Consider the following 17,783-nt stretch of genomic DNA (forward strand, 5'->3'; position numbering starts at 1 on the left):
TGGGCTTCCTACAAACAAATGTGGAGTTGGTTCCTGATAGAGGAGGGGTCAGAGGTGGAGAATGGGCGGGGTGGGGGGGGGGAATTGGAATTTACAGAGGAAATGAGGGGTTTGGGGTTTCAGGATACATAAAACTGCATAGGAAAAGTTGAACTCTATTCCATAGACAAGGGGTAGGGTGGGTGGGAGGGGAAATATCCTGGTTAATGATTGTTGAATGTTTGATGTTAAATAGTGGGCATTGAAGGAACAGTGCTTCACAAGTTCTGTTATTCCCTAATATAAAAGTAGAGAGAAAAACATCAGAACAGCATTGGTCATAGAGGTGTCAGTCCTATGTTATTACTCTGAATCATGTAGTGAGAGAAAAGGCTCTCAAGTACCAACAAATGTAGTCTGAGTCCAAGAAAATGTGGCAGAAGAATGCCATAGAATTTCCATTTGGGTATCTTATGCATATTGCATCTTTTGAATGCCGAGGGAAGCCGTCTTTGGCACAATGCAAGTAACTACAGTAATTTTGAGAGACTGAAGTCATACTCCACATAAAACCCTGGCTCAGATGTGAGGTTCATTACTTGGCATGAGCAAAAAGCATTTGGAGACATTTCCCCTTAAGAACTCAACATATTGAGGGGTGCTTATCTCCCTGGAAAAATTAAAGGTGGACAAAGCCATAGAACCGGATGGATATTGAGGGAACTTAGGTTTCTGATGTGTCCTGTTAAAGACTTGTTTAATAAATCTTTGGAGATGGGAGAGGTTCCGTGGGATTGGAGAATTTCAGAAATGCTCCCTCTTCACAAACGTGACGACAGAGAAGCGGAAAACTACAGGCTGGTAAGCCTCACTTTGGTTATTGAAAAAGTATTAGAAGCATTGCTGAAGGAAAGGATAGCGAAGTTCCTGGAATCCATTGGGTTACAAGATCGAGGCAAACAAATTTGAATTTTTTGACTGGGTGACTGGAGAATGTCAGGAAATTCTTTTTCACAGAGAGGGCGGTTGAAGCCTGGAATAGATACACAGAGGATCTCTAATTAGAAAATGAATGGTATAAAAAAAAATTCCTAAACTTAAATGACTGCATGTATGTGGATATGTTGAGTGACAGATGGTGACTCCAGCTGTGATGAACTAGGGCCAGTGCCAGGCAGACTTGTACGGTCTGTGTCCCATATATGGCAATCCGGTTTAGGATGGGCCGGATTTTGACTGCAACTTCAGTGGCTGGAACCTGTGGACAATGCTGGGCAGACTTTTGACAAGACAAATGACAAAACAAATAAGCTGGAATGGGCTTCAACAGCAGCTCCAGTAGTTGGAACATAAGGACAGGCCCAGGTAGACTTCTATAATCTATTTCCCAGAAATGCCAAAGAAAGACCATGATCAAGTGTTTTACATAACATCGATTGTTGATTTAATCCTCAGTTGATGAGTGTGACAGTTGGGCAGACTGGATGGACCATTCAGGTCTTCATCTGCTGTCACTGTTACTTTGTGGGTGGCATCTGTTTATTGGTTGTGTTGATTTATTGTTGAAACCGTGTTGATTTATTTGTTTGAAGGTTTAACTGTGCTTTGTCAAAAGTGTACTGGCAGCTAGTTCTTATAGGGGTGGTTATATCATCATTGATAATCAGTGTTCTCACTCATCTTTTGGTTGAGTTGGGATGGGAAGCACAATCAACTTATCTGGATTGGTGTAGACGGAACGGATATTAGCAGGTAAGACCAAGTTTCACTTCTTCTGTGTTCCATTCCTTAGTGGTTGGAATGTCTTTCCTTTTTTATTGAAAGCCCTTAGCTGGGTAGTCTGTGTGGCTCATCAGCAGGACTAGCACAGGGGTAGAGTCCAGTTCCACCAAGCTTCAGAAGCTTGGGGTCTAGCAACAGGTGAGTACGTCACCCAATGCTATTGCTGTCTGCTAAACCAACAGGATTGACAAAACAGATGATAGGGAAATCTTTGCCTACTTCTGCCAGTGGTGGTGCTGCTGCTGTCCATCTGGGTGTTTGAAACTGATGTTTTATAAAAAATTTTCTGAGCTATCATGTGATGTCCCATCACCCTTTTGTGTAATTCATTCCTCTGTTGTCAGAGGGAACGACAGTTCAGGGATTTGGGGAAAACACTTTTCTCCACGTTTTTGAGGATTGGTTTAGAATGTCTGTCTGCCCAGGGGCTAAATAGCTTTCCAAAAATGTAATGGAATAAGATCCAACTTGGTATGTGGGGGGAAAAAATGGTAAAAGAAAAAAAAAAAAGAGAGATTGAAAATTGGTCAAATTGGACTGTTTCATTTTATTTATTTTATTTTTATTACATTTGTACCTTGCGCTTTCCCACTCATGGCAGGCTCAATACGGCAGGCAGTGGAGGGTTAAGTGACTTGCCCAGAGTCACAAGGAGCTGCCTTTGCCGGGAATCGAACTCAGTTCCTCAGGACCAAAGTCCACCACCCTAACCACTAGGCCACTCCTCCACTCCCAGAGAACTAAGCTCTCCCAAAATGGCCCAATGCATTGCTATGGGAAAAGGAGTTCCCAGCTTTTGTAGCATAAACGCAGAGTAAAATGTGTCAGCTAGAGTACAGGACAAAGCAGCATTCCCCTCCTTGCAACTGTCCACCCTCTCTAATCTGCCTCCAAAGCTCCAAACCTAAACCACCACCTTGCATACTGTATCCACACCCAAAGACCACCCTGCAAACTGCCTCTTTCAAAAAACAAAACAAAAAAAACTCCTCAATTGCCACACACGCTGCAGCTGCCTCATTACCACCAAACAGCCCCACCCCCTTAGAATTACCTATTGCAAATTGTTTCTGTCCAAAAACAAAACTACTCTCAAACTATCCCAACTCTCAAGAGGTACACCCCTGCAATTGCCCCATCAAATTAAACTACCTGAGTCTAACAAGATGCCTCAATCCCCCCAAATACCCCAACTTCCCACCACCCCACGGTTTGCCTTGCCCTAAAACTATTCTCCCCCAGCTACCCCTCATGCTCCAAACTGCCCCGTAAGTGTTCCCATTCCTGGTATCATACACACTTGCACAGACTCCAAAGATACACTGAATGTAACGCTCCCTATCCCTTGATTTACTTTTCTTTTAAGTGTGCTGTGAAAACTGTTTCAAGAATCTTTTATCGGTTGCTGTGTGTATTTCCAAGTTAACATCTGTTTCTCTGAGGACAAGCAGGCTGCTTGTTCTCACATGTAGGTCGATGCCCGCTTCGGCCCAAGAACCGGCATTTTGCAAGCAAAATATTAAAAAAAAGTTTTGCCAGAGTATTCCGTGGCGCGTCTCAGTTTCTTCTTTTCCCGTGTGTGATAAGAAAGCTGAATCCCTGTATCGGATCCACGGTGAACCTGGGTTAATGAGGTCTCAGCCCACAATTCCATGGTGGTGGACTTCGCCCTCAAAAGAGCCAAGAGTACTAGACTATGCCTCAGCGCCTCCAGGCAGAGAAGCTAGGACTTTGGCCTCTTTTGGGAGGAAGACCTATCAGGCCACTATGCTTGCCGCCAGAATTCAGTCATACCAGCTCTTCATGAGTGTCCACTTGCGGAACTCGGTGAGGCAACTGTCCAGCTTGGTTGATGACCTCCCTCCAGAGCAGGTCAAGCCTTTTTGCCAGGTGGTCAGGCAGCAGAAGGTGTGTCAAATTCCTGGCCAGGGGCAAGTTCGACACTTTGATGTAGCATCCAGAATCGCTGCCCAGAGTATAGTGATGCACAGACTCTCATGGCTGCGTGTCTCTGACTTGGATCATTCGGTCCACCAGTGAATGGCGGATGTTCCTTACTGGGGGGACAATCTTTTTGCTGAAAAAGTAGAGGATCTTGTTGATCAGATCAAGAAGCACTATGATGTTGTGGATTCTGTCTCCCTGGGCGTCTTCTGCTACAACCTCCTCAACTAGGAGGTATTTTGGAGGGAAGAGGAGTGCTCCCTATTTTTATGCTTAGGTGTAGGTACACTCCGGCTTTTCGGCAGCCTGCCCAGGCTCAGCCCCAGCACGCTTGTTCTCGTCAACAGTGTTCGCCCTAAGGCCCCTGCTGCTCCCCGGAAAAAGCAAGGGATGAGCTTTTGACTGACTCCAGTTCAGCATAGTCGCAATAAAAGTGTCTGTCCCGGACGACTTGCCAGTTGGGGGTGGGGGAGGTTAATGTTTTTTCACCAAAGGTGGCCTCTTTTAACGTCCGACTTAAAGAATGCTTACACACACATCTCGATACTTCCAGCTCACAGGAGGTATCTTCAATTTCGGCTGGGAACACACTTTCAGTACCGTGTACTGCTTTTTGGCCTAGCATCTGCAGCCAAGGTGTTTACAAAATGCCTTGCCGTAGTCGCAGCATCGCTACGCAGAATGGGAGTGCATGTGTTCCCTTATCTCGACGATTGGCTGGTGAAGAGCACCTCGAAGGAAGGTGCTAGGGAGACCATGCAAATGACTATTCGGGTGCTAGAGCTACTGCGGTTCGTCATAAATTATACCGAGTCCCATCTCACCCCAGTCCAAAAATTGGAATTCATTGGAGCTTTGCTGGACACGAAGACAGCTCGAGCTTATCTCCCCGAGGGAAGGGCAGACAACCTTTTGTCCCTGGTGTCCTTAGTTCGAGCGTCTCAGCAGATCACAGCTCGGCAGTTGAGACTTTTAGGCCACATGACCTCCACAGTTCATGTAACTCACATGGCACGTCTACACATGAGATCAGCTCAATGGACCATATCTTCCCAGTGGTATGAAGCTGCGGTGGATCTGGAGGATGTGATCCAACTCTCCATTGAATTTTGAAATTCTCTTCAGTGGTGGACAATCCGATCTAATTTGACCATGAGACGACCATTCCAAATTCCTTAGCCACAAAAAGTGCTGACAACGGATGCATCCCTTTTAGGGCAGGGAGCTCATGTAGATGAGCTTCACACTTAAGGAGCCTGGTCCTACCAGGAAACGAGTCTTAAGATCAACCTCCTGGAATTGCGAGCGATCTGGAACGCGCTAAAGGCTTTCTGAGATAGGCTGTCGAACCCAAATTATCTTGATTCAAACAGACAATCAGGTTGCGATATATTACACCAACATGCAGGGGGCACCAGATTTTGGCCTCTGTGTCAGGAAGCCATCCAGATGTGGCTTTGGGCGCACCGTCACGGCATGTTTCTCCAAGCCAATTATTTGGCAGGCATAAAGAACAGTTTGGCCGACAGACTGAGCAGGGTAATGAAACCTCACAAGTGGTCACTGAACATGGGTGTTTCCCGCAAGATCTTTCGAGCGTGGGGCTCTCCCTCGGTGGATCTTTTTGCCACTCAGCTCAATCACATGGTCCCTCAGTTCTGTTCCAGGCTTTAGGCCCACAACAGACTAGCGTCAGATGCCTTTCTCCTTCATTGGGGAACAGGCCTTCTGTATGCGTATCCTCCCATACCTCTAGTAGGGAAGACTTCGCTGAAATTCAAGCAACACCGCGGAACCATGATCTTGATTTCTCCCTTCTGGCCGCGTCAGATTTGGTTCCCTCCTCTTCTGGCGTTGTCGTCCGAGGAACCGTGGGGATTGGAGTGTTTTCCAACCCTCATCACTCATAATGAGAGGTTGCTTCTACATCCCAACCTCCAGTCTCTGGCTCTCATGGCCTAGATGTTGAGAGCTTAGAATTCACCTCCTTGGGACTTTCAGAGGGTGTCTCTCGAGTCTTACTTCCAGGAAAGATTACATGAAGGAGTGTTATTCTTTCAAATGGAGGAGGTTTGCCGTCTGGTGTGACAGCAAGGCCCTAGATCCTCTTTCTTGTCCTACACAGACCCTGCTTGAATACGTTATACACTTGTCAGAGTCTGTTCTCAAGTCCAACTCCATAAGGGTTCACCTCAGTGCAATTAGTGCTTATCAGTGTGTAGAGGGTAAGCCTATCTCTGGACAGCCTTTAATTGTTTGCTTCATGAGAGGTTTGCTTTTGTCAAAGCCCCTTATCAAACCTCCACCAGTGTCTTGGGATCTCAACATCATTCTCACCCAGCTGATGAAAGCTCCTTTTGAGCCACTGAATTCCTGCCATCTGAAGTACTTGACCTGGAAGATTATTTTCTTGGTGGCTGTTACTTCAGCTCGTAGGGCCATTGAGCTTCAGGCCCTGGTAGTGGATGCACCTTTATACTAAGTTTCATCACAACAGAGTAGTCCTCCGCATGCACCCTAAGTTCCTGCTGAAGGTGGTGTCGGAATTCCATTTGAACCAGTTTTGCTAACATTTTTCTCTGTCCTCATGCCCACCCTGGTGAAAGCAGTTTGCACACTTTGGACTGCAAGAGAGCATTGGCTTTTTACGTGGAGCGGATGAAGCCCTTCAGACAGTCCGCCCAGTTGTTTCTTTCAATCCCAACAGGAGGGGAGTCACCATCAGGAAACGCACAATCTCCAATTGCTAGCAGATCGAATTTCCTTCACTTATGCCCAAGCTGGGCGGACTCTGGAGGGCCATGTTACAGCTCACAATGTTAGAGCCATGGCTGTGTCGGTGGCTCACTTAGTCAGCCTTCATTGAAGAGATTTGCAAGGCTGCAATGTGGTCATCAGTCCACACATTCACATGAACTATTTCACTACATTTCCCAGCCTTCTGTCTGAGCCAAATACTGTTGCAGAAAGAAATTTCTATTATGAGATTCTATGGTAATCAGGATGTTAAACCCTGAATGTCTCATTGCTAGTAGTAGAATTTTATTTTGCTAATGTTGTTAGTGAAAGGAGACGCTTTTCCAGTGAAGTCCTGCTGTGGGAACCCCTGGATTTAGGTGAAGTATTTAATGTGTTCAGTTATTAGATTGATGTTAAGATGTAGCTTGAAAGAAGTACATGTGTTTCATGTACCCCATATAAATTAGATTCCAGAGTTGAGTAACTTCGCTTCATTCCTGTGAAAGGCCAAGAAAGATGTCCTCACTCTAGGTGGTAATGAAAAGTGTCAAAGGATGTCAAAAAGTTGAAGCCAATTAGGTTTGTTTCCCTTTCCCTCTCTTACTTGCAGCTGTCGTCCCTATTTACTCCAAATAAATCAACTAACTCTATGAGCCGCTCTATCCATGTTGTCATTCTTTATTGTTGGTAGCATATTTATTTCATCTCACTTAGATTTTTAAACATGCTGGCTTGTGCAGCATACATATGTATACAGAGGAAGTATTGGTTCCATCGGTTACAGTAGTAATTAGTTCTAAATTTTAAATCATTGTCATTTGGATGGGCTAGTTTTAGGGACTCCCTGTATTCATGCAGTTATGTTTTCACCTAATAAAGGGCCACCAAAACAGATATCATGTTATTAATCAGGTGCTTTACAATCAGACTTATTTATAAATGCAGTTAAAAAAAAAACGTTAGTTTGAAACCTGGGAGCATTTAACATCTTTTTTTTTTTTTCTACCTGTGCCTACTTCAAAAGAAAAAGATGGCATGTGGGAACATGCTCCTTTTGTTTTGTGGATTGTAGTGGTATATTATAAAAGTTCACTTCCCTTTTTTTATTACTATTATTTCACAGTATAATGTACAATATATAATGAGGGATGGGCTTTCTTCATGCAGATGTTCTGTCGAGGCAGTCTAAATGTGCCAACATTGTCTTGTTTAGGAACAAACAGTAGCGCAACACCTCTTTGAGAGAAGCTTTATTGGTTCCCCATCAGAGAATAAATTTTAAAGTCCACACACACTCTGATTCATAAGATTATACAGTGGGGGAAATAAGTATTTGATCCCTTGCTGATTTTGTAAGTTTGCCCACTGACAAAGACATGAGCAGCCCATAATTGAAGGGTAGGTTATTGGTAACAGTGAGAGATAGCACATCACAAATTAAATCCGGAAAATCACATTGTGGAAAGTATATGAATTTATTTGCATTCTGCAGAGGGAAATAAGTATTTAATCCCTCTGGCAAACAAGACCTAATACTTGGTGGCAAAACCCTTGTTGGCAAGCACAGCGGTCAGACGTCTTCTGTAGTTGATGATGAGGTTTGCACACATGTCAGGAGGAATTTTGGTCCACTCCTCTTTGCAGATCATCTCTAAATCATTAAGAGTTCTGGGCTGTCGCTTGGCAACTCGCATCTTCAGCTCCCTCCATAAGTTTTCAATGGGATTAAGGTCTGGTGACTGGCTAGGCCACTCCATGACCCTAATGTGCTTCTTCCTGAGCCACTCCTTTGTTGCCTTGGCTGTATGTTTTGGGTCATTGTCGTGCTGGAAGACCCAGCCACGACCCATTTTTAAGGCCCTGGCGGAGGGAAGGAGGTTGTCACTCAGAATTGTACGGTACATGGCCCCATCCATTCTCCCATTGATGCGGTGAAGTAGTCCTGTGCCCTTAGCAGAGAAACACCCCCAAAACATAACATTTCCACCTCCATGCTTGACAGTGGGGACGGTGTTCTTTGGGTCATAGGCAGCATTTCTCTTCCTCCAAACACGGCGAGTTGAGTTCATGCCAAAGAGCTCAATTTTTGTCTCATCTGACCACAGCACCTTCTCCCAATCACTCTCGGCATCATCCAGGTGTTCACTGGCAAACTTCAGACGGGCCGTCACATGTGCCTTCCGGAGCAGGGGGACCTTGCGGGCACTGCAGGATTGCAATCCGTTATGTCGTAATGTGTTACCAATGGTTTTCGTGGTGACAGTGGTCCCAGCTGCCTTGAGATCATTGACAAGTTCCCCCCTTGTAGTTGTAGGCTGATTTCTAACCTTCCTCATGATCAAGGATACCCCACGAGGTGAGATTTTGTGTGGAGCCCCAGATCTTTGTCGATTGACAGTCATTTTGTACTTCTTCCATTTTCTTACTATGGCACCAACAGTTGTCTCCTTCTCGCCCAGCGTCTTACTGATGGTTTTGTAGCCCATTCCAGCCTTGTGCAGGTGTATGATCTTGTCCCTGACATCCTTAGACAGCTCCTTGCTCTTGGCCATTTTGTAGAGGTTAGAGTCTGACTGATTCACTGAGTCTGTGGACAGGTGTCTTTCATACAGGTGACCATTGCCGACAGCTGTCTGTCATGCAGGTAACGAGTTGATTTGGAGCATCTACCTGGTCTGTAGGGGCCAGATCTCTTACTGGTTGGTGGGGGATCAAATACTTATTTCCCTCTGCAGAATGCAAATAAATTCATATACTTTCCACAATGTGATTTTCCGGATTTAATTTGTGATGTGCTATCTCTCACTGTTACCAATAACCTACCCTTCAATTATGGGCTGCTCATGTCTTTGTCAGTGGGCAAACTTACAAAATCAGCAAGGGATCAAATACTTATTTCCCCCACTGTATATGGAGAATCCCCTAACTACATGAATAACCTCATCGACTTCCCAACCAGAAATAGATTGTCTTCTCGTACTTACCTCAATTTACACCTTTCCCAACTGCAGAGGTATTAAATACAAGACCTCCTATGCATCCAGTTTCTCCTTTTTGGGCAGCCAGCTTTGGAACGCTCTGCCAAGAGCCATCCGAACAATCAACAACCATCTACCATTCAGAAAAATGTTGAAGACCCATCTTTTCAAGAAAGCTTACCCTAATGACCCAACTTAACTTTGTAAGCCCACCCACATGATTCCTGCCCTGATGATTATTATACCTTTGACCATGTCTCACAATCTTCTTATGCTCATTTCTCAAGCTCTTCCTCTCCATCCTTCCTACTCCTTACTCCTCCCAATCTCTTCTCCTTTTGCTCACCTTATCTTTGTTTTCCTCTCCATGCTCAGTTTACATATCCTCAAAACCCCTCTACTACTATGTTTACTACAACTTGTAACATTCTCCTTCAAGACTTTGTAATTCTATTTACTATGTAAGCCACATTGAACCTGCTATGTGTGAGAAAGCACGGGGTACAAATGTAATTAATAATAAAAATAACAGCTGCCAAGTTCATACAGAGTTTATTATGTTCAGTGGAAAATAAATCTATTGGCCCAGGCCGCTTGCTATGTGAATATTCCATCACTGTTTCATTATTGCTACTAAGTACATTTAATTTAAACCTTACATGCACATAGTTTTTGTTTTTAAACCCAAATGTGAATCATAAGGGTGGTTGAACAATTAGGTATAAACTGTGTTGTTTCTGACTTTACTTGTTTTGGACTGCTTTGGGTCCTGCTTATCTGTACATCTGCTGTCTAGAATTTTGCAAGATGGAAATGAGAAAATAAAATTTAAATTTTGGATGTACTCTGTTGAAGTTGCTTACTTTTTTGCCATGTGTGTATGGATGCCTGTTCTGGTGTATGCATGTGAAAATATTTGAATAACTGTCTATACTTATGGTTTTGATTTCTGAACATGCAGCATCATTAAAGGACATACTTTTAAATGCCTAGTTGGGTATATATGCTAATCTCGACTTTAAATGTTTTACATATCCATCTATTTGCTCCCATGTTATACCTGAATTCTATTATTCTGTCTCACTGTATTTTCAAATGTAATCCACATTGAACCTGAGTTTGCTTGGTATGTGTGATACAAATGTAAAAAAAAAAAAAACATTTATCCTCCACTTTTTAAGACTCCCTATCCAACTGAATGATGATGTCACAAGGAAAGCAAGTTTGGTCCAATGAAGACTAACTTGAAATAACCTGTTCTTTTGCTGGGGGTCTAGTATTATCATATTGAAAATCTGACTATACCTTGCCTTTGTGTTTATATTCAACTAATAAGTTAAATGATTAACTGGCTTTCTTGAAAAGATCATATAAGCTTTGGATGCAAATACATTTATGCAATGAAACAATTACTCATGTACAACCACGAAACAACCTTTTAGAGTGGATAGTGTTTATAATGAGCTCCTTTTATCAGCCAGTAAAAAAATGTTTTCAGTTTTGGCACAGAGTAAGTCATCACAAGAAGAAAATACAAGAAAACCAGTGGACTGCATTAGGGGCATATAGCCCATTTAGTTATGTTTAAACAATAGAGATCTGCATGAAATATTTATTTTTATTTTGACTTATAAAATCATGTTCAAAACAGAGTAATCTATTTCTCCGAGGACAAGCAGGCTGCTTGTTCTCACTGATGGGTGACGTCCACGGCAGCCCCTCTAATCGGAAAACTTTACTAGCAAAGGCCTTTGCTAGTCCTCGCGCGCCGATGCGCACCGCGCATGCCCGGCCGTCTTCCCGCCCGAACCGGCTCATGTTCGTCAGTCTTCTTTTGTCCGCGCTCGGGACGGTTGTGTTTTGCGCCGTTTCGCGCCCCTCAAAGTTGACCCTCACGCGTCTTCGTGATTTTCGCTGAAAAAAAAAAAAAAAAAAGGACCTTTACGGTCTTTACCCCTTTCCCGTGCTTCCAGCTTTTACCCCGCGTAAGTTTCCTTTCGCTTTCTGGGTAGGCCTTTTTTGAGGCCTCAGTTCGGGTTTTTTCTCTCCCTATTTTTGGTGCCTATATCGCCATTACGAATTTTGATTTCGCCGGCGTGATTTTTCCGCCCATGTCATCGAAGTCTCCCAGCGGCTTCAAGAAGTGCACCCAGTGCGCCCGGGTAGTCTCGCTCACTGATAGGCACGCGTCGTGTCTTCAGTGTCTGGGGGCTGGGCACCGCCCGCAGGCCTGTAGTCTTTGCGCCCTTTTACAGAAGAGGACTCAGGTAACGAGAGTGGCCCAGTGGGACGTGTTGTTCTCGGGCTCTTCGTCGACAATAGCACCGGGGGCATTGAGTGCATCGACGTTGACAGCATCAAGACCTTCGACCTCGGCATCGACTGCATCGAGGCATCGACCCTCTGCATCGTCGGTACCGAGACATCGAAAGGCTGCGTCGGCTTCGGTGGTACTGGGACCTCCACTAGTGCTGATGTCGTCGGACGGTGGTGCTTCGACTGGAGTGCAGGTGAGGGCTGTCCATTCCCCTGCTGGTGGCGGTGAGCCTTCGGGTGGGTCTCCCCCTACCCTGAGGGCTCCTGCGGTACGGACCCCCCAAGACAGACCGACCTTCGGCCTCGGCCCCGAGGAAGCGACGGCTGGATTCTACGTCCTCCACATCGGTACCGGGAAGTTCCGGTGACATGCTTCGTTTGAAAAAGTCAAAGAAGCATCGACACCGGTCTCCTTCCCGCATCGTTACCGAGAGCTCTGGGTCGCCGAGGGAGTTGGCACCCAGTACGCATCGGCACCGGGAGGACCGCTCACCCTCTGTTCAGGAGGTGTCGATGCGCTCCACCTTGGACAGCCCGGAACCGCCTCCACGCCCGGAACAGACTCTGACCTCGACGCCTGCATCGGCTTCCATGTCTTTCTCCACAGCCGCTCTACATGAGAGTCTCCGGGCCGTTCTCCCAGAGATCCTGGGAGAGCTGTTGCGCCCTTCCCCTCCAGTACCGGGGGGTGCTTGCGCCACCGGTACCGTCGAGTGAGGCGCCGGCTGGCCCCTTGCCCGGGGTGAGGTCTCCGACATCGGTGCTGCTTGCGGTACCGACTGCGGTCGGCTCCCAGGAAGGCTCCCCGACGACGTCGGCGGAGGGAGCTTCGCCGGTGCAGGCGAGGGAGTCTACCTCTTGACGCTCCCACCGTGGCTGTGTTTCCTCGGAGTCGAGCCGGGCACGGCTTCAGACACAGGTCCGTGAACTTGTGTCTGATACCGATGGTGAGGCCTCGTGGGAGGAGGAGGAGGACATCAGATATTTCTCTGACGAGGAGTCTGATGGCCTTCCTTCTGATCCCACTCCCTCCCCTGAAAGGCAGCTTTCTCCTCCCGAGAGTCTGTCTTTTGCGGCCTTTGTCCGGGAGATGTCTACGGCCATCCCCTTCCCGGTGGTTGTGGAGGACGAGCCCAGGGCTGAAATGTTTGAGCTCTTGAGACTATCCTTCTCCACCTGAAGCGTCCACAGTGCCCATGCATCATGTCCTAAAAAAGACATTGCTGGCGAACTGGACCAAGCCTCTAAGTAATCCCCATATTCCCAAGAAGATCGAGTCCCAGTACCGGATCCATGGGGACCCAGAGCTGATGCGCACTCAGTTGCCTCACGACTCTGGTGTGGTGGATCTGGCCCTAAAGAAGGCTAAGAGTTCTAGGGAGTATGCTTCGGTGCCCCCGGGCAAGGACTCTAGAACCTTAGACTTCTTTGGGAGGAAGGCCTACCATTCCTCTATGCTCGTGGCCAAAATCCAGTCTTACCAGCTCTACACGAGCATACATATGCGGAACAATGTGCGGCAGTTGGTGGGCTTGGTGGACAAGCTCCCTCCTGAGCAAGCCAAGCCTTTTCAGGAGGTGGTCAGGCAGCTGAAGGCGTGCAGAAAATTCCTGGCCAGAGGGGTATATGATACCTTTGATGTTGTGTCCAGGGCCGCTGCTCAAGGTGTAGTGATGCGCAGACTCTCATGGCTGCGTGCCTCCGACCTGGAGAATAGGATCCAGCAGCGGATTGCGGACTCCCCTTGCCGAGCGGACAATATTTTTGGAGAGAAAGTCGAACAGGTGGTAGAGGAGCTCCACCAGCGGGATACCGCTTTCGACAAGTTCTTCCGCCGGCAGCCTTCAGCATCTACTTCAGGTAGACGTTTTTATGGGGGAAGGAAGACTGTTCCCTACTCTTCTGGTAAGCGTAGGTACAATCCTCCTTCTCGACATCCTGCGGCCCAGGCTAAGCCCCAGCGCGCTCGCTCTCGTCAGCAGCGTGCGCCTCAGCAAGGCCCCACGGCTCCCCAGCAAAAGCAGGGGGCGAGCTTTTGACTGGCTCCAGCAGAGCATAGCCGACATCAACGTGTCAGTGCCGGGCGATCTGCCGGTCGGGGCGAGGTTGAAAGTTTTTCACCAAAGGTGGCCTCTTATAACCTCCGACCGTTGGGTTCTTCAAATAGTCCGGCAAGGATACACCCTCAATTTGGCCTCAAAACCTCCAAATTGCCCACCGGGAGCTCAATCTTACAGCTTCCAGCACAAGCAGGTACTTGCAGAGGAACTCTCCGCCCTTCTCAGCGCCAATGCGGTCGAGCCCGGGCAAGAAGGGCTGGGATTCTATTCCAGGTACTTCCTTGTGGAAAAGAAAACAGGGGGGATGCGTCCCATCCTAGACCTAAGGGCCCTGAACAAATATCTGGTCAAGGAAAAGTTCAGGATGCTTTCCCTGGGCACCCTTTCCCCCATGATTGAGGAAAACGATTGGCTATGCTCTCTGGACTTGAAGGATGCCTACACGCACATCATGATACTGCCAGCTCACAGACAGTATCTGCGATTTCAGCTGGGCACACGTCACTTCCAGTACTGTGTGCTACTCTTTGGGCTCACCTCTGCGCCCAGAGTGTTCACGAAGTGCTTGTCTGTAGTAGCAGCGGCGCTTCGCAGGCTGGGAGTGCATGGGTTCCCTTATCTCGACGATTGGCTGGTGAAGAACACATCCGAGAGAGGAGCTCTACAGTCCATGCAGATGACTATTCGCCTCCTGGAGCTACTGGGGTTTGTGATAAATTATCCAAAGTCCCATCTTCTCCCAGTACAGAGACTCGAATTCATAGGAACTCTGCTGGATTCTCGGACGGCTCGTGCCTATCTCCCAGAGACCAGAGCCAAAAACTTGATGTCCCTCGTCTCTCGGGTGCGAGCATCCCAGCAGATCACAGCTCGGCAGATGTTGTGATTGCTGGGCCACATGGCCTCCACAGTTCATGTGACTCCCATGGCCCGCCTTCACATGCGATCTGCTCAATGGACCCTAGCTTCCCAGTGGTTTCAGGCTGCTGGGGATCTAGAAGACGTGATCCACCTGTCTACGAGTTTTCTCAAATCCCTGTATTGGTGGACGATTTGGTCCAATTTGACTCTGGGACGTCCTTTTCAAATTCCTCGGCCACAAAAACTGCTGACTACGGATGCGTCTCTCCTGGGGTGGGGAGCTCATGTCGATGGGCTTCACACCCAGGGAAGCTGGTCCCTCCAGGAACGCGATCTGCAGATCAATCTTCTGGAGTTACGAGCGGTCTGGAACGCTCTGAAGGCTTTCAGAGATCGGCTGTCTCACCAAATTATCCAAATTCAGACAGACAACCAGATTGCCATGTATTACATCAACAAGCAGGGGGGCACCGGATCTCGCCCCCTGTGTCAGGAAGCCGTCAGCATGTGGCTGTGGGCTCGCCGTTACGGCATGTTGCTCCAAGCCACATATCTGGCAGGCGTAAACAGTCTGGCCGACAGGTTGAGCAGGATCATGCAACCTCACGAGTGGTCGCTCAATTCCAGGGTAGTGAGGCAGATCTTCCAGGTGTGGGGGGCACCCCCTTGGTGGATCTCTTTGCATTTCAGGCCAACCACAAGGTCCCTCAATTCTGTTCCAGACTTCAGGCCCACGGCAGGCTGGCATCGGATGCCTTCCTCCTGGACTGGGGGGAAGGTCTACTGTATGCTTATCCTCCCATACCTCTGGTGGGGAAGACTTTGTTGAAACTCAAGCAAGACCGAGGCACCATGATTCTGATTGCTCCGTTTTGGCCGCGTCAGATCTGTTCCCTCTTGTTCTGGAGTTGTCCTCCGAAGAACCGTGGCGATTGGAGTGTTTTCCGACCCTCATCACACAGGACGAAGGGGCGCTTCTGCATCCCAACCTCCAGTCTCTGGCTCTCACGGCCTGGATGTTGAGAGCGTAGACTTCGCCTCTTTGGGTCTGTCAGAGGGTGTCTCCCGTATCTTGCTTGCTTCCAGGAAAGATTCCACTAAGAGGAGTTACTTCTTTCTGTGGAGGAGGTTTGCCGTCTGGTGTGACAGCAAGGCCCTAGATCCTCGGTCTTGTCCTACACAGACCCTGCTTGAATACCTTCTGCACTTGTCTGAGTCTGGTCTCAAGACCAACTCTGTAAGGGTTCACCTTAGCGCAATCAGTGCATACCATTACCGTGTGGAAGGTATGCCGATCTCGGGACAGCCTTTAGTTGTTCGCTTCATGAGAGGTTTGCTTTTGTCAAAGCCCCCCGTCAAACCTCCTACAGTGTCATGGGATCTCAATGTCGTTCTCACCCAGCTGATGAAACCTCCTTTTGAGCCACTGAACTCCTGCCATCTGAAGTACTTGACCTGGAAGGTCATATTCTTGGTGGCAGTTACTTCAGCTTGTAGAGTCAGTGAGCTTCAGGCCCTGTAAGCCCAGGCCCCTTACACCAAATTTCATCATAACATTAGTCCTCCGCACTCACCCTAAGTTCTTGCCGAAGGTAGTGTCGGAGTTCCATCTGAACCAGTCAATTGTCTTGCCAACATTTTTTCCCCATCCTCATTCCTGCCCTGCTGAACGTCAGCTGCACACATTGGACTGCAAGAGAGCATTGGCCTTCTATCTGGAGCGGACACAGCCCAACAGACAGTCCGCCCAATTGTTTGTTTCTTTTGATCCCAACAGGAGGGGAGTGGCTGTGGGGAAACGCACCATATCCAGTTGGCTAGCAGATTGCATTTCCTTCACTTACGCCCAGGCTGGGCTGGCTCTTGAGGGTCATGTCACGGCTCACAATGTCGGAGCCATGGCTGCGTCAGCGGCCCACTTGAAGTCAGCCACTATTGAAGAGATCTGCAAAGCTGCGACGTGGTCATCTGTCCACACATTCACATCTCATTACTGCCTGCAGCAGGATACCCGACGCGACAGTCGGTTTGGGCAGTCAGTGCTTCAGAATCTGTTCGGGGTTTAGAATCCAACTCCACCCCCCTAGGCCCATGTTTATTCTGTTCCAGGCTACACTCTGTTAGTTGGATAAATTGTTAGGTCAATCTCAGTTATGTCCTCGCCGTTGCGAGGCCCAATTGACCATGTTTGTTGTTTTGAGTGAACCTGGGGGCTAGGGATACCCCATCAGTGAGAACAAGCAGCCTGCTTGTCCTCGGAGAAAGCGAATGCTACATACCTGTAGAAGGTATTCTCCGAGGACAGCAGGCTGATTGTTCTCACAAACCCGCCCGCCTACCCTTTGGAGTTGTGTCTTCCCTTGTTTTGTCTTGCTACATATGGGACTGACGAACACGAGTCGGTTTGGGCGGGAAGACGGCCGCGCATGCGTGGTGTGCATCGGCGCGCGAGGACTAGCAAAGGCCTTTGCTAGTAAAGTTTTCCGATTGGAGGGGCTGCCGTGGACGTCACCCATCAGTGAGAACAATCAGCCTGCTGTCCTCGGAGAATACCTTCTACAGGTATGTAGCATTCGCTTTGTGTATCTAAAATCTAAACTACAAAACAGATGAAGTGAAGATGTGATTTCATGTGCCCTAATAAAAGAAGTGTTTAATATTATTCCATTTAATTTCAGTATATTCCATCTTTATAACATGCTTCCCAAAGTGGATTGCAACAGTTAATGTGAACCCATCAGGAAACAGGATATCCTCACTGAAATTTGGCTATCTTTATTGTATAGAACAGTGTAAAAAAATGAGCATAAAGTACAGAGTTTATAACTGTTATTTCTACCGGCTGCAATAAGTTTGAAGCTGTTTTAGTGATATTAAATTTTTATTTCATGGTAATTTATCTTCATATGGGAAGGTTTCAAATAAATTAAAAACCTGTCAAATAAGTAATAAAAAAAAAAAACACCTTTTGTAATTCACCCTTTAAGGCACTGCCTCTCCATGTGGAGCAGCTTTAGACTTTTTACTGAATGGACCACCCAAAGGCAGTCCTTTATTTCTAATCATTTTGGGTGAGTGAAAATGTCCGCCTACTGCCAGCAAGCTTTGCATAGTGGCTTCAGCC

The 17,783-nt window shown here is 47.3% G+C and overlaps 1 protein-coding gene across 1 annotated transcript in view; it reads left to right on the top strand.

Annotated features, from left to right (window-relative positions):
• Window positions 1-17,783, top strand: part of STAG1 (stromal antigen 1) — a 1,758,022-nt gene that overhangs the window by 178,763 nt on the left and 1,561,476 nt on the right.

This window comes from Microcaecilia unicolor, chromosome 10 (assembly GCF_901765095.1).
Source record: "Microcaecilia unicolor chromosome 10, aMicUni1.1, whole genome shotgun sequence".
NCBI classification, from domain to species: Eukaryota; Metazoa; Chordata; class Amphibia; order Gymnophiona; family Siphonopidae; genus Microcaecilia; species Microcaecilia unicolor.